The 25,911-nt window shown below is 45.1% G+C and overlaps 1 long non-coding RNA gene and 1 pseudogene across 2 annotated transcripts; both read left to right on the top strand.

Annotated features, from left to right (window-relative positions):
- The first annotated feature begins 629 nt into the window (after positions 1–629).
- On the top strand, positions 630–25,911 carry LOC123287045 (uncharacterized). 2 transcript variants are annotated; one of them, XR_011504874.1, is made up of 4 exons: positions 630–705; positions 8,066–8,208; positions 22,073–22,156; positions 23,644–25,911. It is a non-coding gene; the product is annotated as an uncharacterized lncRNA (long non-coding RNA). The 2 variants fall into 2 exon arrangements; XR_011504873.1 differs by lacking the exons at positions 22,073–22,156; positions 23,644–25,911 and adding an exon at positions 8,579–8,778.
- On the top strand, positions 3,129–6,388 carry LOC139045779 (dual specificity mitogen-activated protein kinase kinase 2 pseudogene; annotated as a pseudogene).

The following is a 25,911-nucleotide window of genomic DNA, read 5'->3' as shown; positions in this document are numbered from 1 at the left end:
TCATTCTTTTGGCTTTCACGTAATTTTCCACATTTCTCTGGGTCTTTTAAAGAGATTCACCTTATCTTGAATGTCTTGTAGTTTCATTGAAATGGTTTTTACGCAGATTTTTATTGTTATTTTACTTGTGCATATGACTGCGTCCTCAAAGCACAAAAGCACATGGCCAGCAGCGCCCTCTGCCGCGAGGTGGAAGGCGGCACGGGGCGTCCTCAGGGTCTGAGGCGGGTGGCGCGGCGCAGGAGGGCTGTGGGGCGCAGTGACGGCGGGGGCGGGAGAGAGGCCAGGGGCGGTGGGGCGGGCAGGGGGTGTGGCTGGGGGGGTGGGACGGGCAGGGGGCAAGGCCAGGGGCAGTGGGACAGGCAGGGGGCTTGGCCAGATGCCGGGGGTGGGGCGGTGGGGCGTGGCCCGGGTCCGGGGTGTGTCTGGTCCGGCGGTGGCGGGGCGGGGCCCGGGGCCTGCGGGGCGGGGAGGGGCGGGGCCAGAGGCGGGGGTTGGGGCGGGCGGCGGGGCGGGGCCTGGGGCTGGTGGGGTGGGCGGAGGGGGGCGGAGGCCAGGTGCCGGGCGTGTCCAGTCTGGCGGCTGGGCGGTGGGGCGGGGCCGGGGGCCGGGGGCCGGTGGGGTGGGGCGGGGCGGGGCGGGGCCGGGGTCCAGCGCGTGTCCGGTCCTGCGGCGGCGGGGTCGCCGAAATGTCCCGGCTGGCAGGTGGGCAGTCCGCGAGGCCGGCGGCTATAGGGAGGTGCAGCGGCGAGCGCGGGTTACAGCCTTTCGTTCGGCTTTGACTTTTCTGCGGTGCGGGTTGGATCTTGCACCTCCGAAGCTGGAGGGTAACGTCCCTCCCGTCTTGTCCCCGCGTTTAGCGGAGCGTGGAGACTGAAGGGGGTCCAGCCCGGGCCGGAGGCCGCGGCGGCCTCGCGCAGACCCCTTTCTTCTCTGCCTGGAGCCTCGAGTGTGGGGTAGAGGGCGGGACAGGGGATGTGTGACAACTGGTGAGGTTAAGCAGACTCAAACTCCGCAGAGCAACTACCAGCCTGTCGGATTAATGCTCAGCGTTTAGCTAGAATGGAGCTCAAGTTTTTAAGCTATGGCGTGGTTTTTAATGGCTGAAGGACCCGCAGGTTTTTCTCTTAAAAGTTACCCATTCGTATTGATTAATATTTCTTGCACCAAAAGCAAGGACCGGCCCTGGGAAGGTCGCCCGAGGGGGACAGGTTCTCGCCTGAAATGGAGATCACGTAGAACGTGCTTACAATAGGCTGCGTCACTGCGGCGCAGAACGGTAATGAATTTTTTGAAAGCCTGTTGGAGTGTGTAATAAGTAGTAAAACCTGAGTTTTACCTGAGTCCTAGGAATTTTAGGGAAAACTGAAGACTCCCAAATGTTTGCTGTAATATAAACAGAGCATCAACAGGCAAGAGCAAGGATCAAATTATGGCGAATAGAACTGGTCATAAATGGGGCTGCATTATAATTAGTATGTGGAGTCAGGACCCCAGGCCCTACACAGGATTTGCTCAATTGCATGCATTTGTGAGGAGTTACGCCTTCCTCATCTACTTGATATTGGTTGATTCCTTTTGAATATAGAACAGTAAAAAAGCAAATTATTGGTCGGTCTTAGCGGTTTCATTACTATTTAGACTAAAAGACCACACTTTTACCCCAGATTAATTATAGACCTAAGAATATTCAGTTATAGATAATTAAACGTTAGTCTTAAGGAAGCAGAGAATCTAGTGGAAAGAACATGGAAGCAGTCAGACCTGGTTTCAAATCTCAGCTCTTGAACACAGTAAATACAGTAAGGGTAGAAGTTGGGAAAAGTTACTTCACTTCTTTAAGCTTGAGGTTGCTCATCTGCGAAATGTTTTGTGGTTTTTTGGTAAGTTAAAATTTAGGAAAGCTTAGTTTGCATTACTTAAGGAAATGAGGAAGTTTGTTAATTTAAAAATGAGTTTTAATCTTTACCTGCTTTTTCTTCTACGAACTCAAACATTTTAGTGCGTTTCACTTTTTTTTTTTAATTCAGGTGTTCCCTAAACTGTATTCCATGAAACATTGCTCCTTTGCAAAATGTTAATAGATGCTTCGTGGAAAAATTTCTAGCATCAATACTGGGGAAAACATACATCTGTTGCTGTGAGGTTATTGGAAAAACAGCGCTATAGCATTCTTGCCAAAAACAGGTAGCTGGAATCTGTGAGGAAACACTTGGATAATCGATGAATCCAGAATGTGGTTTGTTTGGACTTTTCCATAATGTCGATATCATGAAAGACAAAAAAAAAAAAAGACGTAAGGACTGATCTGCATTAAAGGCAGCTGTGAACTGGATAGGGTTATGGATTTTTTAAAAAGTTGTATAGTACGTTTTGTGGACGATTGGGTAAATTTGAACATGGAAGCGTAACGATATACTGTTGACTTAAATTTCTCAGGTATGATAATGATATTGTGGTTCTTAGAAGAATGCTTTTGTTCTTAGGAGATGCGCGCTCAAGTATCTAGGGGTGAGGTCAGGATATCTGCGAACTTCTTTCAGATGGGCTAGCCCCAAAAACGAAGTGTATGTGGAGAGAAAATATGGCACTATGTTACTTGTGTTCAAGGTTAATAGTACATGAATGTTCTTTCAACTTTTCTGTAGGATGGAAATTTTTCAAAATAAAAAATTGAGAAATAAATTTTTAAAAAGTATATGGCCAAGCCTTGAACTTTCATCATTATTCCCATTGCCGTTGGTCACCATTCCCTCTGTTTCCCCTGTAGTTCTGATTGGATGTATATTAGCAATTATTTCCCTATTCTCTAGAAGTGTATCAACACTTCTGTCACACTTTCCTCATGTCGTTTCTGAGATATTTCTTCACATCCATCATCTTTCAGCTCTTTCTGCTGGTCTGATCTATTTTCCCCCATTTTTGGTGTTTAATTCATTTGTTTTATATGTGCATATTGTGAGAAGTTTGATTTGGCTGTTTTCTTCTTGGCAGGATTGCCTTCATGGTCTATTTTTTATTATACTTCCTATTCCTTCTTTATGTTGTATGTATAATAGTGATTATAGTATATTTTATATCTTATTATGTTTATCTACAATCTTGGAACGCTGATTCTAATTGAATAGCATAAAAGTAGTCAGAATATCCCCTTATCATTGTTTGTCTGTAGGATCTGTGGTGTGGAGTCGTCTTTAATTCCTAATATTGCCAGCCTCCGTATGAACACTTTTTTTAATGATCACTCTGGAAGTTTATAAATTTTATCCATCACAAAGAACCAACTTTTCCTTTCTTGTTTTTGGTTTTCTCTTTTAATTGCTTCTACTTTTATCTTCATTCTCTGCCTTTACCTTCTTTTTAGTTCCCTGAAGACAATTGTTTTATATATTTTATCTGGTTTTCTAGTCATTTTGGGCTGGAAGAAAATATGGTCTGTGTTGCTTCATCGTCTTTGAGAGCAGAAGTGCCTCAGAAGAGTTTTCTTTACCTCTTATTTTCCACATTTTCTGATATACATGTTCAGTAATTATTTTCAATGAATTTTTCCTATCTCCAACCTACACCATATCCTTCCTTAAGTCCTGTTGGTTATTGGGAACAGCGGGATGTCCCCAAAGTCCGGCACAGAACTTCAGGCCTCATCGGGGCAAGAAAACTGACTCACTGGACATGGAGCTGGCCATCAGGGACCAGATCATCCACGAGCGGCAGATGCTGCATGAGTGTAACTCCCCGTACATCATGGGCGTCTATGGAGCTCTCTGGACCAGGCATTGAAGGAAGCCAAGAGAATTCCCAAGAGATTCTGGGGAAGCTCCACATTGCAATTCCCTGAGGCTTGGGGTATCCCCAAGAAAAGCACACCAATCATGCACCAAGATGTGAAATCTTCTAACAGCCTCGTCAACTGCAGAGGGGAGATCAAGCCGTGCAATTTTGGGGTGAACGGGCAGCTTGACTCCACAGCCAACCCCGTTGTAGGAACTCGATCCTACACATCTCTGAGCAGTTGCAAGACACTCACTGCTCGGTGCAGTCAGGCATCAGGAGCACGGCCTGTCCCTGGAGAAGCTGTCCGTGGGAAGGTACCCCATCCCTCTCCTGATGCCAAGGAGCTGAGGCCATATCTGGCTGGGCCATGGTCGGGGGGGGGGGGGTGGAAGGAGAGTCTCCTAGCATCTTCCCAAGGCAAAGAGCACCTGGACACCCCGCAGCGGCCACAGATGGATAGCTGGCCAGCTCTGGCCATCTTGCAACTGCCGGATGGTATTGTGAAGGAGCTGCTTTCCAAGCTGCCACCAGCAGCTTCGCTCAGGACCTCAAGGAGTTTTAAATAAATGCCTAATTGAGAACCCAGCAGATCTGAAGATGCTCATGAGCCATCCTTTATCAAATGGTACAAATGGTTGAAGTGGATTTGTCAGCTGGTTGTGTAAAATGCTGCTGCTGAACCAGCCCGGCACACCCATGTGCACCTCCATGTGACAGGACAGATTCCCTGCATCCAGTTGGTGACCTGTCCCCTCCACCCCTCACCCCTTCCAGCCCAGGACAGACCACCTCCTCCTCTCCCTCTGCCCCTCCACCTCTTCCACCATGCCATCTATGGAGACCAGCGCAGAGATGGGAACGTTGGACCTCTTCCCCCTCCTGTCCCAGTCCCTGTGGCCCTCTGGTCTCTGGGAAAAGGGGAGGCTGCTCCTGCTGTCTTTTCGGAACCTACTCATTTAGGTTTAAAAGAAAACAAAACAGGGAAAGAAAAAGCAAAGTATGCCCATTATAAAAAATATATATAATGTAGATTAAACATAAATTGTTTTAAGTATGGATTACAATGTAGATTTTAAGTACATGCATTCTTTTCCATATCCTCTTCCAATACGTGTTCCCCCTAATGACCGTAATCTTTTATGAGCTATATCGCTATCAGCTGCTCACTGCGTTCTTGATTCCCGCTCTCCCCCTCCCTCCCTTTCTTTGACTTTACCCTCAGCATTGTGATTTAAATGGTTAGTTTCGGGTTGTTTCCCTGCTTCGCAGTGTTTGCTCTCTGTCCTGTTACCCACGGAAGAGAACCAACCAGACAGGGGCAGTGCACCAGCGCTGGTGAGAGTGGCCCACTCACAGGCCGTTAGCACTTTGGTGAGGAGCCGTCCACTCTTTCCACATGTCCGCACAAGTCAACCAACAAAAGAAAAAGAGGGGGTCACACGTGTTCGTGTTTCTTCGCGACAATGCTATGAAGAATATTATACTACCATCTAGAAGATTTTTTTTAAAATATGTTAATTGTGCAGACTTCAGTTGTATTACTCCAAAAATTTCTCTTTAGAGGCGACCTTGCCAAAGCCTACGTGGTGGTGTTTCTTCTACTAGATTCCCTATATAGGATGCCCCATGAATAATTCCATTTTTCAGTGTTTTAGGACGTGAACAGACCAGTGACACAGCAACAGTCAACATGTCAGAGCTATTTAAGACTTAGACCTTTCCTCTAAAACATTGACTGTTTTCTTTTTAACCCAGAGAAAACAGCACCAGGTACTAGGGGAATTTTCTGTGGCTTTATGTTTTATGAATAGAAAGAATGTATGCCAGTTGACATGGAGGACCAATGTGAATGCCTTGTAGCTCTGTCTTTTTAAATAGGAGTCTAACTGACAGTCTTTCCTTTATACCAAAGCTCTCCAACTGCCACGTTAAATCTCAGGATTAGCCCTGAGACATAAGATTTCAATTTTCTTCCCTACCGGAAAGTATCATTTTAAATATGACAAAGTCTATGCAAATGTAATTTTTGAAAATGTATTATTTCAATTTTTTCTGACTTTGTTATACTGTTGTTCTCATTTGTTGTTTTGTTGTTTAGAGATTAAAATGAGTATTTTGAATTTCCATTTCTCTTAATCTCTGTGAATGTAATTGACTACAAAATTTCAGCTAAAGTAGAAGAGATGCAAGAAAGATTAATGAAAAAAAATATTGTTATAGTCACCCAGTCTCTTTAGAAGAGTTAACAAAAGAGAACTGGAAGAAACTCTGGCTGTTTATCATTGGTTGAAAACAGAGAAAACCCAACTTAAAAAAATGAAATGCAACTTGTAGAGAAAAGCATTATCTGATTCCCAATTTGCTTGCTGAAATTATAGTATGTGAAGGTGGTAAACATCCTTAGGCTGTGAATAACTTAGTCATGCTATTTACCCACTGTGACCAACAATTACAATCACCCCTATGTATTGACCTTTTCCTTTTATTTTTATCAGGAGAAATGAGATTAGTAGGAATGACTTAGAATGAACATGGATTAATTATATAATTTAAAGAAAAAGGTCAATGTACAAGTATATGATGTCAAACTCTTGCTTCCGCAAATTAAATCTGCTTTTACAACGGCTACTTACTAGCAACTGTGGTCAGACAATTAAATTTTTGAAACGCATGAATGTCATTCAGTATTTTTTCAAATACTATACTTTCGTCAACATGATTCAGTATATTATACCAGAGTGCTTGACACATGCACTGTTTAATTCCTTACATTAAACTTTGAAGGGGATATTTTAACGGATTTCATAAAGTAAAAGCAACTCTTGAGGGTGGGAGAAGTGGATGAGATTTTTTTTAGTCAAAGTAAGAACATTTTCTTGGGTTTCTTGGCACACACTTTCTTTTGATTATGAGTTAATTAATCTATATTTTGCTGTGAACTCTGAGGGAGAAATCTTGTCCAGTGTAACCACTATCCTGTGTCTGGTTTTTAATATATTCACAAGAAAATAGGAGACATTCAAATATATCTTGAATACATGAATAAATTATCTAATTCACCAATTATATGTTGCACCATTATAAATAGAGAAAAATTCAATAAGAGAATATGTGATCTTTTTTCCTCTTTAATATGTAATATACTATTTAATTAACACATGTACAGAATATATAATATAAATTATTTTATCCTTTAATCTTAAAAAGACTAGGTGAACTCAGGTCTCTGTTTTGTTTCTCAATCTTTCATTAAAATTCAGATGAACACAGTCTCTTACTGGTAGCTACGATCTGAAAAATAATGTTTGCTACTTTGCCATTTTGGAAGTGAGCTGGTAAGACACTGGAAAAGGCAGAGGCCTAACGAAGTTTTTATTTCTGAAAATGATTATGAACAATCACGTTTGCTTTAGTTTATGACAGAACATCACAGGAGCATGTCTCAAGGTCATGTTTTATTTTTTTATTGAGGTCACATTGGTTTATAACATTATATAAATTTCAGGTGTACATTATTACATTTTAACTTCTGTATAGACTGCATCGTGTTCACCGCCAAAAGTCTAGTTGCCACCTGTCACTGTACACAGGTGCCCCTTTACCCCTTTTGCTCTGCCCCTACTTTCTCTTGCTAGTGTCCCGTAATTCGCGTAGGCTTTTTTCACTCTTTTTCATTCTATTTTCTTCGTTCTCCTCTTACTGGATAATTTCAAAAAGGTTGTCTTCGCGGATTCTTTCTTCTTCCTGTTCAAGTCTGATGTGGACGCTCCCTATTGCATTTTTTATTTATTCACTATATTCTTCAGCTCCAGAATTTCTGTGTGGTTCTTTTTTATGGTTTCTATCGCTCTGTTCAACTTCTCCTTTTGTTCATCAATTGTTTTCCTGATTTTGTTGAGTTGTTTTTCTGTGTTTTCTGATATTTCGCTGAGCTTCCTTGAAATACCTATTTTGAATTCTTTTGGGAGAATCGCACGTCTCCACTTCTCTGGGTTGGTTCCTGGGAAATTACTGTGTTCCTTTGGTGGGGTCATGTTTCCTTGATTTTTCACATTCTCTGAAGAATTGCGTTGCTCTCTTCACCTCTGAAGAAGAGGGTGACTCCCCCAGACTCGACCCACTGGTTTTAGGAGAGAAATACACTGTCAGCCCTGCTGGGGATTCTGAGGCTTTCTCAGATTCTATCTATGGATGTGCCAAAATATAATAGTGCAATCTTAAGATTGTCTGCTTTCTCTCAATCCTGCAAAGCCAGGCCGAGAGCTGACAGCCTGCTGTTTGTTTTCCCTAGGGTGGTGCTGAATGCTCAAGTTCGTGTTTTTCTGCGAATTCTGCAGATGAGGGCCAGCTTCCTGCGCATGCTCAGTAGCCATCTGCAAAGCCTTTCGCTCAGGGTGTGCACAGGGAGGCAGCCGCAGAGTGGGGGCCGTGCAGGTGAGGTGCGCGTGTTGGAGGTGTCTGTGGACGAGTTGGGGAATCCCCAGGGGCGGCCTCCCGCGGGTCTCATGGGCAGGCTTCCTACTGGAGTCTGAGGAGCAGTTGTAGGACCCGCATCCCTTCGTTGTCCTCCAAGAGCCTGGGCGCTGCTCTCCCAGCCCCTGTCCACCCGCCAGGCATGCAGCACACCTCACTCTTCTGGATGAATGAGAGGGAGCTGAGCCTCTTGGTTCGGGCGCTCTCTCGGACGCTCTCCCTTTCCCCGGGGAGAGATCACAGGCGAGAAGGTGTCTTTGGGCACCGGGCTGTGCCGCCTTGGGGGCAAGGGGTGATGTGGACCAGGTGAAACTGTTCTTATCTTCTTCAGTGAATCCAACCTCGGATTATTTTTTTGCTCCAATGGTGTGCTAGAACTTCTCTGCTGGACTCCCAGACTTCCACCAAGGCACTCCTGTCCATGGGTGAATGTCATGATCAGTGTTGTTTGGTGGGAATGTGATAGAAAACTCATTCTGCCAATGTGCTGACATCTATTATGTCTATTTTTTATTAAACTCATTTTGTTCATATCCTGTTTTCCTGATTTTGTTTAATTGTCACTCTGTGTTCTCTTGCATCCCATTGAACTTCTTTACAATGATGATTTTGAATTTTTTGTCAGGCGCTCTAGATACCTCCATTTCTTTGGGGTCAGTTACCCACAGGGGACAGGGCAGTTTCCAGATCTGTAGACCATGATCAGCCGCTCGGCCACCTGGGCACAGGCCTGCCTTCTCAAAACAGCCCTGCCTGGTCTTGGGTTGCACTGGGTTTTTTCACATCTCCTACTTGGATCCCAAGCTCCCTCAAAGGCATTTTTGTCCATGGATGGCTGCCAAATTATTGTAGCTGTAGGGTGAGAGGGCGGGGCACCACCTATTCCACCATCTTGCTGGGATCCTGCTGTACTAAACGGTTTTAAAAGTTCCCAAGTTAGGTACTGATGGGTTTTAGGAGATTCATAAGAAACAGTGTCTCCCACTGAGGAACTAATGATTCTAGCTGGCAATATAGACAAATAAATACATAAGCCCGTACATTACAGATGCCTAATGTTACCACTGAAATGTGCACAGTTTGTTAGAGGACCAAATAAGGGGAGTAAATGTATATTAACAAAATATACTCAAGTTATCTGAAATTAATGTAACAATATTTTATATTATTTGATATGTATGTATATATATATGAAATACACACTATATAATTTACCTAATATCATAAATACTGCATTTATCCATTTTCATGTGCTATTAATTTTAACATGGCTATAATTACCTTGATATTCTCAGGTTTTTATTTTTTTTAATTTTAGAGTAGAATTACATTTGCAAAAAATGTGAAGATACTACAGAGAGTTCCCATATATCTTGGACCCAGGTTCTCCTATTATTAACATCTTACATTAACATGGTATATTTGATACAGTTAATGAACCAATATTGATATAGTATTACAAGCTCAAGTCAATATTTTATTCAATTTCCTTAGTTTTTACCTGATGTCCCTTTTTTTGTTTTAGTATCCTGACCAGGATACCACATTATATTTATCCATCGTGTCTCCTTAGGCTTCTTATGGCTGTAACAGTTTCTTAGATGGTTTTTGTTTTTGATAACTTTAAAAGTTTGAAGTAGGGGCTGACCCTGTGGCCTAGAGGTTAAGTTTGGTGTGCTCCACTTCCACAGCCCAGGTTTGGCTCCCAGGCACATATTTACACCACTCGTTGGTGGCCATGCTGTGGCAGTGACACACATACAAAATAGAGGAAGATTGGCACAGATGTCAGCTCAGGGCAAATCTTCCGCAAGCAAAAAGAGGAAGATTGGCAACAGATGTTAGTTCAGGGCGAATCTTCCTCAGCAAGAAAAAAAGTTCAAAGCAGCAGTGGTCATATAGTTTGTTGAATGTCCCTGAATTGGGTTTTTTCTCATGTTTTACTCATGATTTGACTATGTTATATGTTTTTGACAGAGGATCATAGCATATCAAGAGTACATACAATCAACATGACTGTTCACTGGTGATGATCCTTGATCAACCGGATGGTGTAAGGTTTGTCAGGTTTCCCCACTGTAAAATTACTCTTCCCCCATTCACATTGTATTCTTTGGAAGGTGTCACTATGCACAGTCTACACTTAAGGAGTGGGGTGTTATGCTTTCATTCATTTAGGGAACATGATCTGCCTAACAATTCTTCTGCACAAGAGATCTGTGTGTTTATTTATTCACTCATTCATGCACTTTTATCAATAGAGCAGATTGGATATTTATTTTAAACTTTGAGTTATAATCCAATACTAATTCATTCATCTTGCTCACTTCAGCAGCACATATGCTAAAATTGGAACGATGCTAATTCCTTCATTTTATTGCTAAAATTGTTCCAGCTTTGGTCATTGGTACCTGTTTCAATCAGCTCCTACATTACATGTCTCAATAAATGTGATTTTTGAGCATTTCCTTACTTTCTGGAACTACCAGATAGTCCAGGCTCATCTTGTATAATTCCTGCTCTGGCTCTAGAATCTGTCATTTCTCTAAGGAGACTTGGTTCCTTTAGTTGGAGAATGATGTTAGATACCAAGATCTGGGTGTTAGGTGAGCTCATTGCCACTGGGATGTTGTTGCTTCTAGAACCTCTCAGCTGACTTAGCAAGGAGAAATATGTGTGCATGTATACTAACCAGTTATATGCACATATATGTAAGTATTTCTAAACATGGTCATATGTATCTTTATTATGCCAACGTGAGTTCATGCTGATGTGCCTGACTCTAATCCATTACCACACAGATCATTCTAGCCTGTTTCTTTGCTTATCTATAGTCTCCCACTCCAACAGCAAGAAACCTCACTTCCAACCACCCACCATCCGTTTCCTTGGTTGTGCAGTTTGACTATACGTGTATAGTAGTATTGGAATTGTTAACCCATACTCCGGTGGGAAACAACTGTATCAACTAGAGTAAAATGCTAATATAAAGCTTATTTTGCCTAAAATCTTACAGGTTCCACTCATTTCCAAAGTTACGTAGGTCAGCACGTTTTACCTCCACCCCCTTCAGTGAATTGTTTTATACATTTGTAATACAGTTATATTGTTTTGCCAAAATCTGATTTCCATCCTAGCAAGACCCAACTTCCAAAATGAGCTTTTAAATTTGCATATATTAAGGTTTAGTCTTTGTAACGTTCTATGAGTTTGACAAATGCAGTGTCATGTATCCACCATTGCAGTATCATAGGGAATAATTTCTCCAGCTTAAACCACCGCTTCCCATGCTTCACCTTCAACCCTACTTCCTTCCTCTGGCAACCAGTGATTGTTTCATTGCTTAATTTTTGCCTTTTCTGGAATGCTGTATAATTGGAATCATACAATATGTTGCAGAAAACATTTCTTCAGTGACTGTTCTTTCGATCTTTCTCTTTGTCTCCATTGTCAACATATACGGTTATGGCTTTCTATTTAGTATGTGTGTGGCTTCATTCATGAATCATTGCCCCACAGGTTTATTCTTTCCTTTTTCCTCTTTCCTGGAAGGAGCTGAATTGAAACTTCCTTCTTAAAACTGCTTTTAATGCATCCCTGAAATTCGGCATGTTGTATTTCCATTTTTGTTTGTCTCAAGGTATCTTTTGGTTTTCCTTTTGATTTCTTTTTGATCCATTGGTTGTTCAAGAGTGTGTTGTGGCCCATGATATTCTCTAACCTGGAGAATGTTCTGTGTGCACTTGAAAAGAATGCGTATTGTGCTGCTCTCGGATGGAATGTTGTATATGTCTCTGTTAGATGCATTTGGTATAGCGTTGTTCATTCTGTTGTTTCCTTATTGATTTTCTGTCTGGATGATCTACTCATTGTTGAAAGTGCAGTGATGAAGTCCCCTACTATTATTGTATTGCTGTCTATTTCCCGTTTCCGTTTAGTCAATATTTGTTTTACTTATTTAGGTACTCCAATGTTGGGTACATATATATTTACTATTGTTATATCCTATAGCGGCATTAGCCTATGTGCCCTATCTTAACCATGTGTCCTTCTCGCCCCCTCTGGGCAGGATGCCAACCATCCGGTATTGTAACTTTTTCTCTCAATGAACATCATGTTCTGAGGGAGCACAGAGCCCTTCCATGTGGGCTACTGCTCCTTGGAATGCGGCCATGCAGGGACAGTCCCTCTTGGCAAGCATGTGGCCTTTTGTTCCCCTCCCTATATAAGCAACCCCCTCCCTGTTCCTGGTGGCAGGTGTGGGTGCAGGTGCACAACTCCAGGCAGCTGGCCAGCACTGGACGCTCTCTGTAAGTAACTTCCAATAAACCCTTGTGTCTTGTACACCATCTCTGGGTCTTTTCTCTGGTCTCCCTGCAGCTACCCCACACTGCTTCCGCAACTGGGCATGCGGCCAGACACATCTTCAGGAATTGATCCCTTTTCATTATGCCGTGACCTTCGTTGTCCCTTGTGACCGATTTTCACTGAAATCCATCTTGTCCAATATAAGTGTGACCATCCGTGCTCTCTTTTGGTTCCCATTTACGTGGAATATCTTCTCCCATCCCTTCACTTTCAGCCTATGTGACTCTCCTGCAGGGAGTATATTGTTGGATCCTGTTTTTTTTAAAATCCATTTAGCTCCTCTGTGATTTTTGTTTGGAGAATTTAATCCATTGCATTTACAGTAATTATTGATAGGAAATAACTTACTATTGCCATTCTGTTGTTTTCTGACTTTTTTGTAGTTCTTTGTTCTTTTTTCCCTCTCTTGCTATCTTACTTTGTGATTTGTTAGTTTTTTAAGTAGTCTGCTTTTATTCCTTTCTTTTTATCTTTTGTGTATCTGCTAGGTCTACTAGGGGTCTTTTCTTTATAGTTACTATGAGGTTTACATAAAACGTCTTGTAGTTATAATAGTCTTTTTAAAGTGATACCAACTTAACTTCAATAGCATACAAAACTCTACACTTTTAATTCTCTCTCACTTCATTTTATGCTATTGATATTGTTATGGTTAAGATAGTACATTTTATATTATATGATTTTTATCAAAATTTAAAAAACAAAAAAGAAACTGGGCCAGAGATGAGGGAACCTGCTGAAGCACAGGCGTGGAGTGCATGGCTGGAAGTCATGGAGTGTGGACACCGAGAGGGGGATGTGCCACCCACACTGCCACTCGCCTCGGGCTGCAGAAATGCAGGAGCCCGGCTTTCACCTCCTCTCCCCTGTGCCCACCTCCCTGGCTCGCTGGCTGGCATCACCACCACCTTCTCATCCCCAGCCACCGCTGCTGTCACTGCTGCTGCAATCCTGGATGCACACCCTTCCACTTTCCCGCAGGAGGCACGAAGGATGCCCCTTGTACCAGACCCAGAGTAACAGCCCCAGCTGGGTGGAGAGCCCTGGGGGTAGAAAGGAAAACCGGACTCCACTCTGCTTGGTCCATCGCTGGCAGCTTGGAAGGCGCCACAGAGTGAGCGCGCCAGGCGGCACAGGGAGTCTGCAGAGAGCCCCCAGGTGCCTGCTGGGCTCTGCTGGCAGAGTCTGCGCATGGCTGAGACCTCTCAGATCAGGGCTGGTAAGAGGACTGCATAAGGGAGTGGGATGCAAAGATGCTGTGAAATGATTCCCGCTCCCCATCTGGGACTCCAGTTCCAGCTGCTTCTCTGCAGGCTGGTTTACCCAGAGCCAGATGAGTGAAGAAGCCAGACTGGTAACAGCCTGGCTCTGGGTAAATGATAAGTGTTCTCTCCTCTGGCAGAGAGCGGGACATACCGGCTTGGCCAAGCATCCCACTGGATCCGCAAAGGCAGGCACTTGAAGGCTTGTCAGGCTGAGCGGGGCCAGGGGGAAGGCAGTGGGCCCCTTTAATTTGATTCATGAAGAAGCCCCCAGCCCCCCACCACTGCCTCTTTCTTGGCCAGTTCAGAGTTCCGAGAGAGAAGGAGCTGGTCCTATTTTCAGGTTGACTTTACAAAGTGTTTATTGAGGTGATGCTCTGGTAAGCGAGGTCCCTGTTATGTGCACCCAGGGCTGCCCGGGTGATGCTCTGGTGAGCGAGGTCCCTGTCATCTGCACCCAGGGCTGCCTGGGTGATGGGCTTTGTGTAGAGTCCTTTGCAGGCTTGCTTACGTCCATTCTGGTGCGTGCGTGTGTGTAAGGACAGGGAGAGAGAACTGGGGGCAGGGGATGCACTCAGCCAGATCACCGCCATCCCAGCCCTTCCAGCAGTCCCACGTGTCATCGCAGGAGCAGACTCACTTCCTTGGCAGAGACACCAGGAGAGGAGGGGCTCATGTCCTGTTCCTTGCAGCTCTGTAGATGAGCATGAGATTTGGGGAAGGTTTCCTGGCTGCTCCATGAGAACATTCAGGTTGGAACCTGGGGAAATCCAAACTTTCTGCAGAAAATGGGCTGGGAGGGACAGCTGGACCGGAGCTCCTGGCATTCTCATCCCCAGTGCTGAGGATGTGGGGGGGTCCCAACACTCCAGGCCCCTGGAGGCTCTGCCGAGCCCAGCACATAGCTCATGAGTTTAGCCTGATTATTTGTCCTCTGAATGAAAAGTGTGCCCTGAAGAGGCCACCTACTATCTGAGGATCATTTTGGAGCCACCCCTGTGGTCACAGCCCCCTCAATGGCATCCAGCCCAGGGCTGGGTCATCTCCAGGGACTGGTTGGTCAATGAGGCAGGAGTGGGGGTGGTCCTGGCCATGACCCAAAGGTTGCACATAGTCCCCTGGCCTGTTATAACCTGCTTGGGCTGGGTGTCTGCCTCTGGGGAACATTGCTGTGCTTGCTTGGGATTCTCACCTGGGGCCAGACTAGGAGCTGCTTCCCTAGGCTGCCAAGATCTGGGGATTCCTCCACGGTGTCAGAGGCTGGTGCTTGCTGTCCTGGGGAACCTCCATCTCTGAGTCAGGAGGTTGAGCTTCAAGTCTGCCCTCAATTTGCTGTGTGACTTTGGGCAAATCACTAGACCTGTCTGGGCCCCAGTTGCTGCTTCTGTAAAATGAAGAGAGTTTGTGTATCCTCAGAAATCCCAGTTCAGACACTCTATGGCCCTGAGCGACTGTCGCAGATGAGATTTTTAAAATCCCAGGAGGTGATGTAATTCAGTGTTTAAGAGACTTGGGACTCAGAGGCATCTGAGTGTGACCAGTCATTTCAGCCTCCAAACCTCAGTCCCCCTACCGTAAAATGGGGAGTTCATAGTTCTCACTTCGGGAGGGTGTTGGGGACGAACTGAGCTGGGGTGTGGAAAGTGCTTAGTGTGTCTTGTGAAGACTGGAGCTCCCCAGACGCAGCAGCAGGGCTGTCTGCTTTTGAGTCCTGCTTGTGGACATTGCGGTGCGTTTCCCCAGGGAGGCTGGCCCTGTCCCACCTGAGCACAGGCGGTCCCTGACTGGGAGCAGGCCCTTGTTCTCTCCAATCGCCTGACACCTGCAGTCCCTGCCCCCTCGCTGCTTCCCCATAAAAGCCCTGCTGGACCAGCAGCTCCTCCTGGGGAGCCCAAGGCGACCTGGGAGACTGGATGCGTCCAGCTGCTCCGTCACCATGACAACAGGAGGTGGAGGTGAGCTGTCTCCATGGCACATTTGCAGCCGCCTAGGGACCCAGGGCAGAGAAGTTCAGTATGTCTGGATGTCAGGCACTCAGTCAGCTGAGGCCATCTGAGCAGGCAAGGCTGCTGTTCCTTGCAGGAACAGCCATGCTGGGGAAAGTGCCTTGCGTGTGTGTGTGTATGTGTGTGTGTGTGCGTGTGTGTCTGTGTGTGGTTCCTGAGGTTGTCCTGAGGGGAAGGGAGTAGATTGGCCAGGCTTATTTCTTTCTGAGTGGTTCTGAGGCTTGGGACACCTATGTCCTCCCAAAACTAGCGTTCCCCAGGGTCCGTACTGAAGGTAAGGGGAAGGCTGGCCTCCTCTGGGCTGACGGAGTGAGTCACTGGGCACGCAGCAGGGACCGGGACAGGGGCAACGCTGCCACACGCCTGCTCAATCTTGACTTTGAGGACTCGGAAAATGAACAGGCTTCCTTCCTGGTCGAGTCGGATATGTGTGTCTGTGTAGACGTGTGTGAATGTGTGCGTATATGTGCATTCTCATACAGGCTTGTGCACGTGTGCTTGTGTGAGTATGACTTACATAAAAACCTTAAGTGTGTGTGCACACCTGTGAGAATAGTGTCAATATGGGTGTGTACTTGTGAGGTTGCATGTCCATGGATTTATGAGTATGTGTGTGTGTGCATGTCTGCAAGAGAATGCGTGCCTGTGTGAGTCAGTGTGAGTATGGGTATTTGTATGCGCTCGTGAGTGTTAAGCAGTTGTGTGTATGTGAGTTGGTTTGTGCCTGTGACCAACAGGTGCCTGGCTGCACAGATGCACATGAGTGCTGGGAGGGTCTGTGTAGTGATGCCTGTGTGTAAGAAGCGCACATCTGCCTGGGTGCAAGCTCTGGGAGCTGTGTGTGCTGTTTCTACCTATCTGTGTGGGTGTCTATGAATGCCTGCATGTGTGTGAGTGTACACCTGTGTGCAACTATATGAGTGTGAACTTGGGTTCTGTGCTTACAGGCATATCTATCTACATGGTTTTCAATGTGCCTTTGTATGTGTCTCTATGTCCATATGTGTGTATGGCATTGCACACTTGCTTGTCTCTGTGTTTCTATGTGTGTGTATCCATCATTGTTTAACCTCTGTGAGTGTCTCTGTGTCCCTGTGTGAGCTTCTGAGCATGTGTGTGAGAGTGTTAGAGGATATATTTGCACTGTGTGTATATGTGTGTTTCTGTGGGTGTGTACCTGTGGGTGTGTACCTATGGGTATTGCAGCATAAACTGTGCATCTTTGTGTGTACACGCATGTTTCTGAGTGTGTGTGCCTGTGTGTAGTGTTGCTCACTTGATTGTATCTCTGTGTATATGTGTGTGTTTCTCAGTGTTGGTATCTGGGTGTGTTGGTTGCAGTGTACATTTCAGTGTGTCTCAGTGTGCATGGGAGTGTCTTTGAGTGTGTGTGTCTGGATGTTGCAGTGTAACTTTGGTGCATGTCTCCTGTGGATGAGTGAGTCTTTCAGTGTGTGTACTGGGGGCGTTGCATTGCATCTTCTTGCATGTCTCTGGGTGTATGATGTGTGTGTCTGAGCGTGTTTGCCTGTCTGTGGGGCAGTGTAACTTTTGTTACATGTAACTCATGTATGGCATGTGTGTGTTTCTGAGCATGTGCATCTCTGCAGGTGTGTCAAGTGTCCACAGGGATGTGCAGGTGTGTGTGGGTGTAACACAGCTGAGAGCATCCAAACAGACGCCGGCTCAGAACCTTTAAACTCCTCTTCTGTCTGCTCTTTGGGTCTGAGCTGTGCTCGTGCTGTGCGCTGTCCAGTGGTGGGCGACGGGGACCGGCCCTGAGCAGGGTGCCGTGCACCTTCCAGTGGTGATGGGCAACTGGGGCGGCCCCGAGCAGAGTGCTGGGATGGTGCGTGTCCATTTTTCCAGTTGCTTTTGCTCCAAAGCCTGTGGATCCCCTGGCCCCCGCTCCCCCAGACCCACAACAGCCCACATCTTTCTGGCCAGAAGCCTGCACTCAGGACAGGTACTGAACAAGCTCATGGCTGCTCTGCACTCACCTGAGGCACCACCGCCTCTGAGTCCAGGATCCTGGTGAAGACGAGACAGAAAGGCGATCTGGTCAGTCCTTCTCACCTCCCAGAAGGGGAGTGGAGACCGGAGTGTTTCTCAGGCTCTGGCACCATGGTGAAGACATTAACTCCAGTAGCTGTAACTTAGCTGTAACTTGGCCAGCACTCAGTGTGTGCCAGGCTATTTTCATGAATCAGCTCCTGATACTCCCACAGGTCCCTGTGATGTCATTTCCCATGCTACACACTAGGAAATCGAGTCTCAGAGAGATGATGTGACCTGCCCAGAGTCACACAGCACAGAAGTGGACAAGCCGTGATTCAAACCCAGCTTCCCGGATTCCAAATGTCAGCGACGCAACCCCTACACTGTCCCATTGCCCAAGGCAGTTGCTATTTATTGAGCCTTACTGTGTGCTGGGCTCTGGGCAGGGCTTGGAGATACAGAGATGAATGAGAGACCCATTCTATGGTGGTTTGCTGTGTGTTCTCTCCACTTGGACCTTGAGGAGCGAGCCATGTGTTCCCAGAACCCAGCAGTGAATGTTGGGCCTCAGTGAATGTTGGCTGAATAAATGAATGAACTACTGCAGGGTATACAAGAATAAGCACTCAGTCTTCTAGTTTTATTTTTAGTCCATGAAAAGAAAGAGGATGGACGATGTCCTGTGACCTCACATTTGTCCCATCCAGGCATCCATCAAGGGGTCCCACCTCTGGGTCTGTTGGCTCTCTGGGCCAACAGGGAGGGCCCATCCAAAGGTCCCTTCCAGTTCTGCAGTGCTGTAGTTCTGTGGCATGGTGGCTGAGGGATCCAAATGGCTGATTTCCAGGGAATTTTCCTGGGGATTTGCTTCTTCATGTACATAGACTTCTTCATCTCTCCGAGGTGCTTCCCCTCACACTGGATTCCCAGCACCCAGCACCATGCCTGGCAGTGGCTCCACACACAGGCTTTAGGGCCAGACCAACTGGAGTCTGACTCAGGATTGGACGCCTGCTGGGTGGGTGTCCTTACGCCAGCCACAGCATTCTGAAGCCTGGCTGTCCTCAACTGCTCAGTGGGAAGAATAACTGCATCTACTTCCGAGAATTATGAAGATTACACAAGCCAACATCTGTACAACAGCACAGTGCCCGGCCCATGAAAAGGTGTCCAATAATGCTCACACACTGTGATTATTTCCATTACCAATATTATGATTATTAGCATATCTCAAAAAGCACATTAAAGCAACACATAGAAGGGAATAACTCACCAGGCTGCAAAATCAGGAAAACCTTCAGGGGGGAGGTGAAGTTGGAATGGGATCTTTAAATACATTACACGAGTACCATAGATTCTTTGCAGAAAAATCACAAAATGGAGATCAGCAAGAAGGAGGAAAAAATTCACGAAACAGAAGCCACAAGGTGTTTTAAACATGGCAGATTTATCTAAAGCATGAGTCAGCTCTGCTGGGAGAGAAAGTCTCAGATGGAAGAACTCTAAAGTGGCCCTGGGCTCAAGGAGGGGACCCAGGAGGGAACACTGGTTAGGCCTCCGCAAGGATGGGCTTCAGCCCTCCCAGGAGAGGGCGTGTCGCCTCTTGGCTGGGGGTCCTAAGCCTGGGCCAGAGAGATTTTCATGCCAGATCCAGGGCTACATGCAGCTGAGGGAGTAAACCCAGGAGCAAGCTGGCTTCAGAGGATCAAACCTCAGACATCTCTGGGGAGCCCCGGGCAGTGCGACCTTGTCTGTCACCCAGGAACCTTCCTGGTCCTCAGTCCTCCAGAACCAGAGGATCAGAAGTCCTTCTTATTGCTCTTTCCTCATCTCTCCTTCTTTTTCTCTCAAAATAAAATGAACTTAGGAAAAGGAGTAAAGACTGTTCTTTGAAGCCATTCTCTGCTTTTGTGTTTGGTTCCCACGCGACCTCAAGGCAAACCCTCTGTTACAGAGGGATCCATTAGAAACCTTAATTGGGGGTTTTTGAAATTTGGATACAGCTTTAAACATGTTTAGTAAATAATAAGAGTGGAATTTAAATTATTTAAGCTTTCAAATCTAAATCATCCCAAAGCTACTGAAAGGAGAAAATACAGATCAGATATTTATGAGAGGAAAATAAAATGAAGTGCCTCAGCAAAACTAATGACATGGACAAATCTCTGTCAAGAATATCAAGAGAAAGAAAGTAACTATTTGGCAAAAAAAAAGGGCAATAATTAGATATACATATTTTTAAAAATTGTAGCAGTTAAATTTGCACACTCTGCTTCAGTGGCCTGGGGTTCGCCAGTTTGGATCCCAGGCACAGACCTACCCACCGCTTATCAAGCCATGCTGTGGCAAGTGTCCCACATATAAAGTAGAGGAAGATGGGCACGGATGTTAGCTCAGGGCTAATCTTCCTCAAAAAAAAAAAAACTTATATGAGATTTTACTGTAAATAACTTTATGCCAGTGAACTTAGAAATACAGATGAGATGGTTAATTTCTCCCAGTACTAACACTGATGCAGACAGAGGAGTCTACCCTGAACATGAGGCCACTGAAAGCATTGAAGGAGGAAGCCATGGTCTGGATGATACCTGGATCAGGAGCTAGTCCTGATACCAACCAAGGGCTCGATCTGCTGACCACAAGGTAAAAGGCCAAGCAGGGAGTGGTAGAGAAAAAACCTTAATAAGCAATAAGCTAGCAAATCAGAAGATGGTGGACTATCATCCTAAAAAACCCATCTTAAAAGGAGCTGATTTGGAAATGACATGTATAAGGCAAACCGGGTTGGGGAGGGGGCTCAGAAATGTCAGGTGATGGGTGACCACAGGACATTGGGCACCTCTCCACAGTGGATCTGCTGAATGCAACATTCCTGAGGAATCTCTCAGTTCCTTCTTTATCTGGGACAGAAGGAACAGTTTGGGCAGAGGACATACATTTTCTGCTAACAAATTATTATTTCTACTGGTTACAGATTAGCTTGCCTATGTGCAGTTCTACGTGTTTTTCCAAAGCACATTGTGAGAGTAAGATGGGGAGGGGAGCCTGTGACCTTGGGGGCTGAAGTTCTAGGAGTCCTCTGTGCAGGGGCGACTGTCTTTCATGTTTCTTCATGGGCTGTGTGGGCAAGTTCAGGGGGATGGGGGATTCTATGTGTTGCATGTGGTGGATCTTTAGTCTGTGACACGTAAAGCTTCAGTCCGTCATTGTAGCTTCTCAATGTTCCTGGGAGATGCTTAGGCAGGTGGAGGCTGTCAGCAAGCTGCTCTCTGTCAGTTGTCCTCCTGCTGTTCTGCAAGGCAAGCTCAGAAACTTCGTTACTTTGTTTCCCCTTAACCTTGTGGGTACAGGCACCGTTTCATCCTAATCCAGGGAAACTTTAACTCCTTTGTCCTTGGTTTCAGTCCCAAACAGGGTAAGGGCCTGGTGTTCCTGAAGGCTGCAGGAGAGTGCAGCCAGGGAGGCAGCCAAGGGTGCTGTGATAGTGCAGGCAAGGGGAGTGGGGACCAGCTAGAGCTGGGGAGGAGGATGAGGATGCAGAGAGGACCTACCAGGGTGGAGGTGAGATGATGCAGGGCGAGCCCCTGCAGGAGGAGATGTTCGGGGATGGAGGCTCCTCCGGTCTCTCAGAATGCACAGCTGCCGTGGTGACAAACACCCTGCCTGTCTCTCTGCAGTGCCATTGGCCCCATGTGTCAGCACTGATCCTGCGTGCTCCCATGCGCCCCGTGGTTTCACGTCTTGGAGCATGTCCTGCAAATACCCTGGCCCAGGGGGATCTAAGATCTAGTTTCATTTCACCATTGCCCAAAACAGGAAATGTCAGGAAACATGAAGAGCTGTCAGGAAGGATCTCAACTGGGAAATCAATGACCCAATGAGGATCTCCCAAATGTAGCGACAGTGGAAGCTGTCCAAGATGCCTTGCTAAGTGAATAGAGCAATCTGAGGAACTCTCTATAGGAAAGTCCCCAGTCGGGTTAAAAAACATTTAAAAAAAAAGATAAGAGAGAAAGATGGTTGAATGTACATTGAGAAGTTATTCAATTGTGCCCAAGTAAGCGCTTTTATAAGCTACCTCCAGGTGGGGACAGGGGAGACAAATTTTCATTTTTCATCCTTCTGGACTATAGACCTTTTATTAATAAATATCGTTTTAAAAATAATGTTTCCCTCTGCCCTCTCCCCAAGGCTACCCTGCCTCCCACAAGACCCATCTGAAGATCACGAGGAGAAACATTGTATTGGGCGTGGACTGCCTGTGCCAGGAAACAAGTACGCAAGCATATCCTCCCTCATTTTCCAACAAATTCCATTAATTTCTATTTTACGTTTCCATTTCTGCTTAAGATAGAAAAATAATCTACTGAAACACTGGGATTTCTCAGGTATTTCAGGTTTAAAAGGCACCTTCTGCAGTTACCCACATCTCCTCTGCCCTCCAGGCTACAATGAGGGTAGTTTGCTGTGGACGGGTGTGTCTTCGTACTGCTGGGTGGGGCTTGTCTTGGCATGCCTGCTGCTTGGGGGCCTGCGCTGCCTTTGGCGGGGGCGGGTATCCTTGCGTGGACTCGGCAGAGGAAGCAGGTCCCAGCAGGGCAGGGCCCCCGCAGCTGCTGAGGCCCATCTGAGTCAACGCGTGTGGTTGGAGCTGAGGCCCCTCTGCTGGCTACAGGCCTTGTCTACTCACTGGAGCTGTCACGCCTGCAGGAGGGCTGAAAACCTTTTACACATCTGCAGGCCCCACTACATCTTTTGTGGGGTCCACTGCAAAATGAAAGTTCAGAACCCCTTATGCTAAAAGCAGAGGAAAATAGGCATTTAAAGGCACTAAAATAGAAAGCATTTTCCTTTAAAATATTTTACTTATAAAACATAATAGGAGTAAAAAAGACACATAAGTAACAACATACATTTACACATTACAAAACAATCTTTTCAGTGTCTTACTTTATATAATACATAGAACACACAACACTTTCTCAATATTATATCTAAATAGATCATAAGATTTTTCTGGCTCACTTATACAAATTCATTTATTATGTCATGAAAATGTATACTTTTGGCAACTTTTATTTTTAATTGATGTCGTTGAAAGCAATATCAGTTGCTCTTGGCAAATGCAAAATTGCAAATCACGTTAATTTATGAAGTTGAGAAGGATCTTTTTGTTGCTGCAAACATCAGTGGAGCCATTAAGAATATTTGCTAAGCTACGACAACATCGGATGGATTTCTGATAAATTACTTCAAAGTAAATTTTACTACACCTAGAGCTGATGATTGGTGTGGAATAGTTTTCCTAAAAAGATTTACCTCTTCAAACAAATCAACTCCACGTAATCTGAATTTAATTGTAAATGTAAATTTGTACTTCGGTATTTTAATGTTTCCTCTGACACTTCCCATAACCTGTGGAGGTTGTATAAATCAGCAAAAGTGGGCTCTGGATTTGTATATAATTCAAAATGCCTTTTTATTCGTTCTACCACTATATATTCAATCACATGGAATATTAATTTTAAAATTGTCTTCCTCATCAACACGTGGTTCTTCTGAAACTTCATATGAAAAAGTTCTTTTCTGTCAACTGCAATGATCTTTAAGTTTACTACTTCTAAGTTTGTAGATATTCACTTTGTAAAGTTGCATCAGTTTTCAAACCAGAGATACTAAAGTGTTTGAAGAATCTGAACAGTCTTCAATTCACTCTGATATGATTTATTGCAATGTTCACGTGTCCACTTTTTACTTTGCAGGAATTTACTGATCAAGTTTGCTGCCTGAGTGTTGCTGACGAAATGAATACACGAACACCTGTTGCTGTGCAGTAGCCTTCTTCTCCTCTATACCCCGAGCTAGCCGGGCTCTTTATTCTTATAGCCCCTAAACAAAGCCGGCCTTTTGCCAAAGCAGTGAGTCAGCGACCTAAGCCTGCGCAAGGGTCCCACAATAATGACCTTTCCCCTACACATCTGTTCATAACAGGTTCCTTCATAATGTTTCAAACTCCCAAGGTCCCAGGCTTGCTCCTTTTGAGGAGCTGATAAAACATTCTTGTTTGCAAGCAATGTTTTCCCTGGGGCCTTGTGAGTTCACCAGGCAGAACATTCTGTTTGCAGAAAAGTCCAGCCAGTCTTGTGGATGCCTCGCGTGCAAGAACAACCACATTTCATGCCAGGTCTCCTTCATCTCCCTCTCTTTTGTTAGCATTTTGATGGACAGCATGCGCAACGGTCTTAACGATACTTTTTAGTTTTTGTCGCTTTTTCCAGCGCCGGAAGACTACATAGAGAAGTAAGCATAAAATCAATATTAGCACCAGATTTCCCAAAGAAGTAGACAATAGCGTATTTACATGCCCCAAGGGATTCAAATGGTTTAACCCCTCCAGTCCCTTTAACAGGTCATCCCCAGTCAATTTAGGCAATTCTTTACTGAAAGTGTCTGCAATAGATTGTTCAAGTTGCATTATCTCTGCAGTTAAATTCTGATGACCCCGTAAAGAGCGCTTAATCTTTTCCCATCCTTCTGACATGTTAAAATGCAGTGGGGTGACACACATTTGTGTAGAATTCCAATCACATTTCAATATACTGCGGGTAGCAAGAACTGTCAGTTGATCTCCTAACCAAGATACAGTATGTTGCAAGTTAATTACATTGGTAGCTAATTGAGCATCTAAGTCCTTTTGCTGTTGCCATAAGGCATGAGAGTCTTTATGCCATTCCCTGATAAAGTCCGCAGTTTGTATCTCTTGCTGCAGTGCCAGGCTGGCCACAGCGGCCATCGCAGTAACGGATGCAACCGCAAGGATAGTCACGACGATCAATCCCACTAGTCGACGGGAGCGATGTAGAACAACTTGAAGGGCATCATACAGATGTGAAACAGCAAGAGTCAGACCAAGGACATGTCAGATTAACAGGCATCCAAAGCTCGGAACGAGCTTTTACAATTATTACAGATTTCTTGGTGACAAATAAAAATGGCAAGCAATAGGATATATTGGAGTATATGAGGAAGCCACTTGGTATAAACCTAATTCGGCCTTTTTTTTTTCAAAAGGGCCTGACTGTGGCTATTGAGCACGCATTGCATATCTACTTAGACATTTCCTATGGCCAGAACAAAGGCCCTTGAGATAAAGGTGCAACTTCCCCCCACATTAGCATTTCCTTAGGGATAAGCATTTTTCGTTAGGCTAGGAACTGATTGCTGCACTCACCTCCCAGCTCACCTGTGACCACCCAGCTGGAGACAACAGACTGCCACCCTGCTGTGTTCACCGACAGCAGACCTACCTGCTATTTCCATCAATCGCTGTGCCGACAGAGCAGTCTCGCGACTATTGTAAAAGGGACATTTCAATCCTATGTGAAACATCCTCTTTGAGGGTATATAACCACCCTTATACCCCCACTTCTTTGGAGTGCTCTGTTCCTTTGTGGAAAGACTCTCCCGGGTTATAATCCTCAGATTTAAGCTCAGAATAAACTCACCCAAATTTTCATTTATAGATTGGATATGGATTATTTTCATCGACATTGGTATCTTCGATTTTCTCCCACCAAGTTTCATTTACACATTGAGTAAAGACACAATCAGCAGTACAATTTACATATCCCTCTGTAACATTTAACATAATCTTCCCTGATAATAAGGAATAGGGAAATTTGACACAAGCAGTTGCAGTGTAGGTGTTATTCTTATGCAGATGAACCTGAAAAAGATCTAGAACTTTGAGACACATTTAAGGTAAAATTATTAGTCCATACAGTCAAACGTCCAGACACCGCCCGCAATTGAAACAAGTGCCCTGCTGCTGAGGTTTCAAGGCAGTAGCCATTTTGGAAATCAATTTATCTTCTTTTTCCTCCTCATCACTATCCTCCTTAGAATCTGAACTAGACTTAGAAGTCTCATCAGGAGGCAAGATCCCTCCTTTTTATCTTTTTCTTCCACCGGAACGTCCTCATAATGAGCCTCACTACGACGGGAGTTAACCTCACTATGTGTTTCAAAAA

The sequence above is a fragment of the Equus asinus genome, chromosome 7 (assembly GCF_041296235.1).
Source record: "Equus asinus isolate D_3611 breed Donkey chromosome 7, EquAss-T2T_v2, whole genome shotgun sequence".
NCBI classification, from domain to species: Eukaryota; Metazoa; Chordata; class Mammalia; order Perissodactyla; family Equidae; genus Equus; species Equus asinus.
Note: the sequence above shows the minus strand (reverse complement) of the source record. Positions and strands in the feature narration are given on the sequence as shown.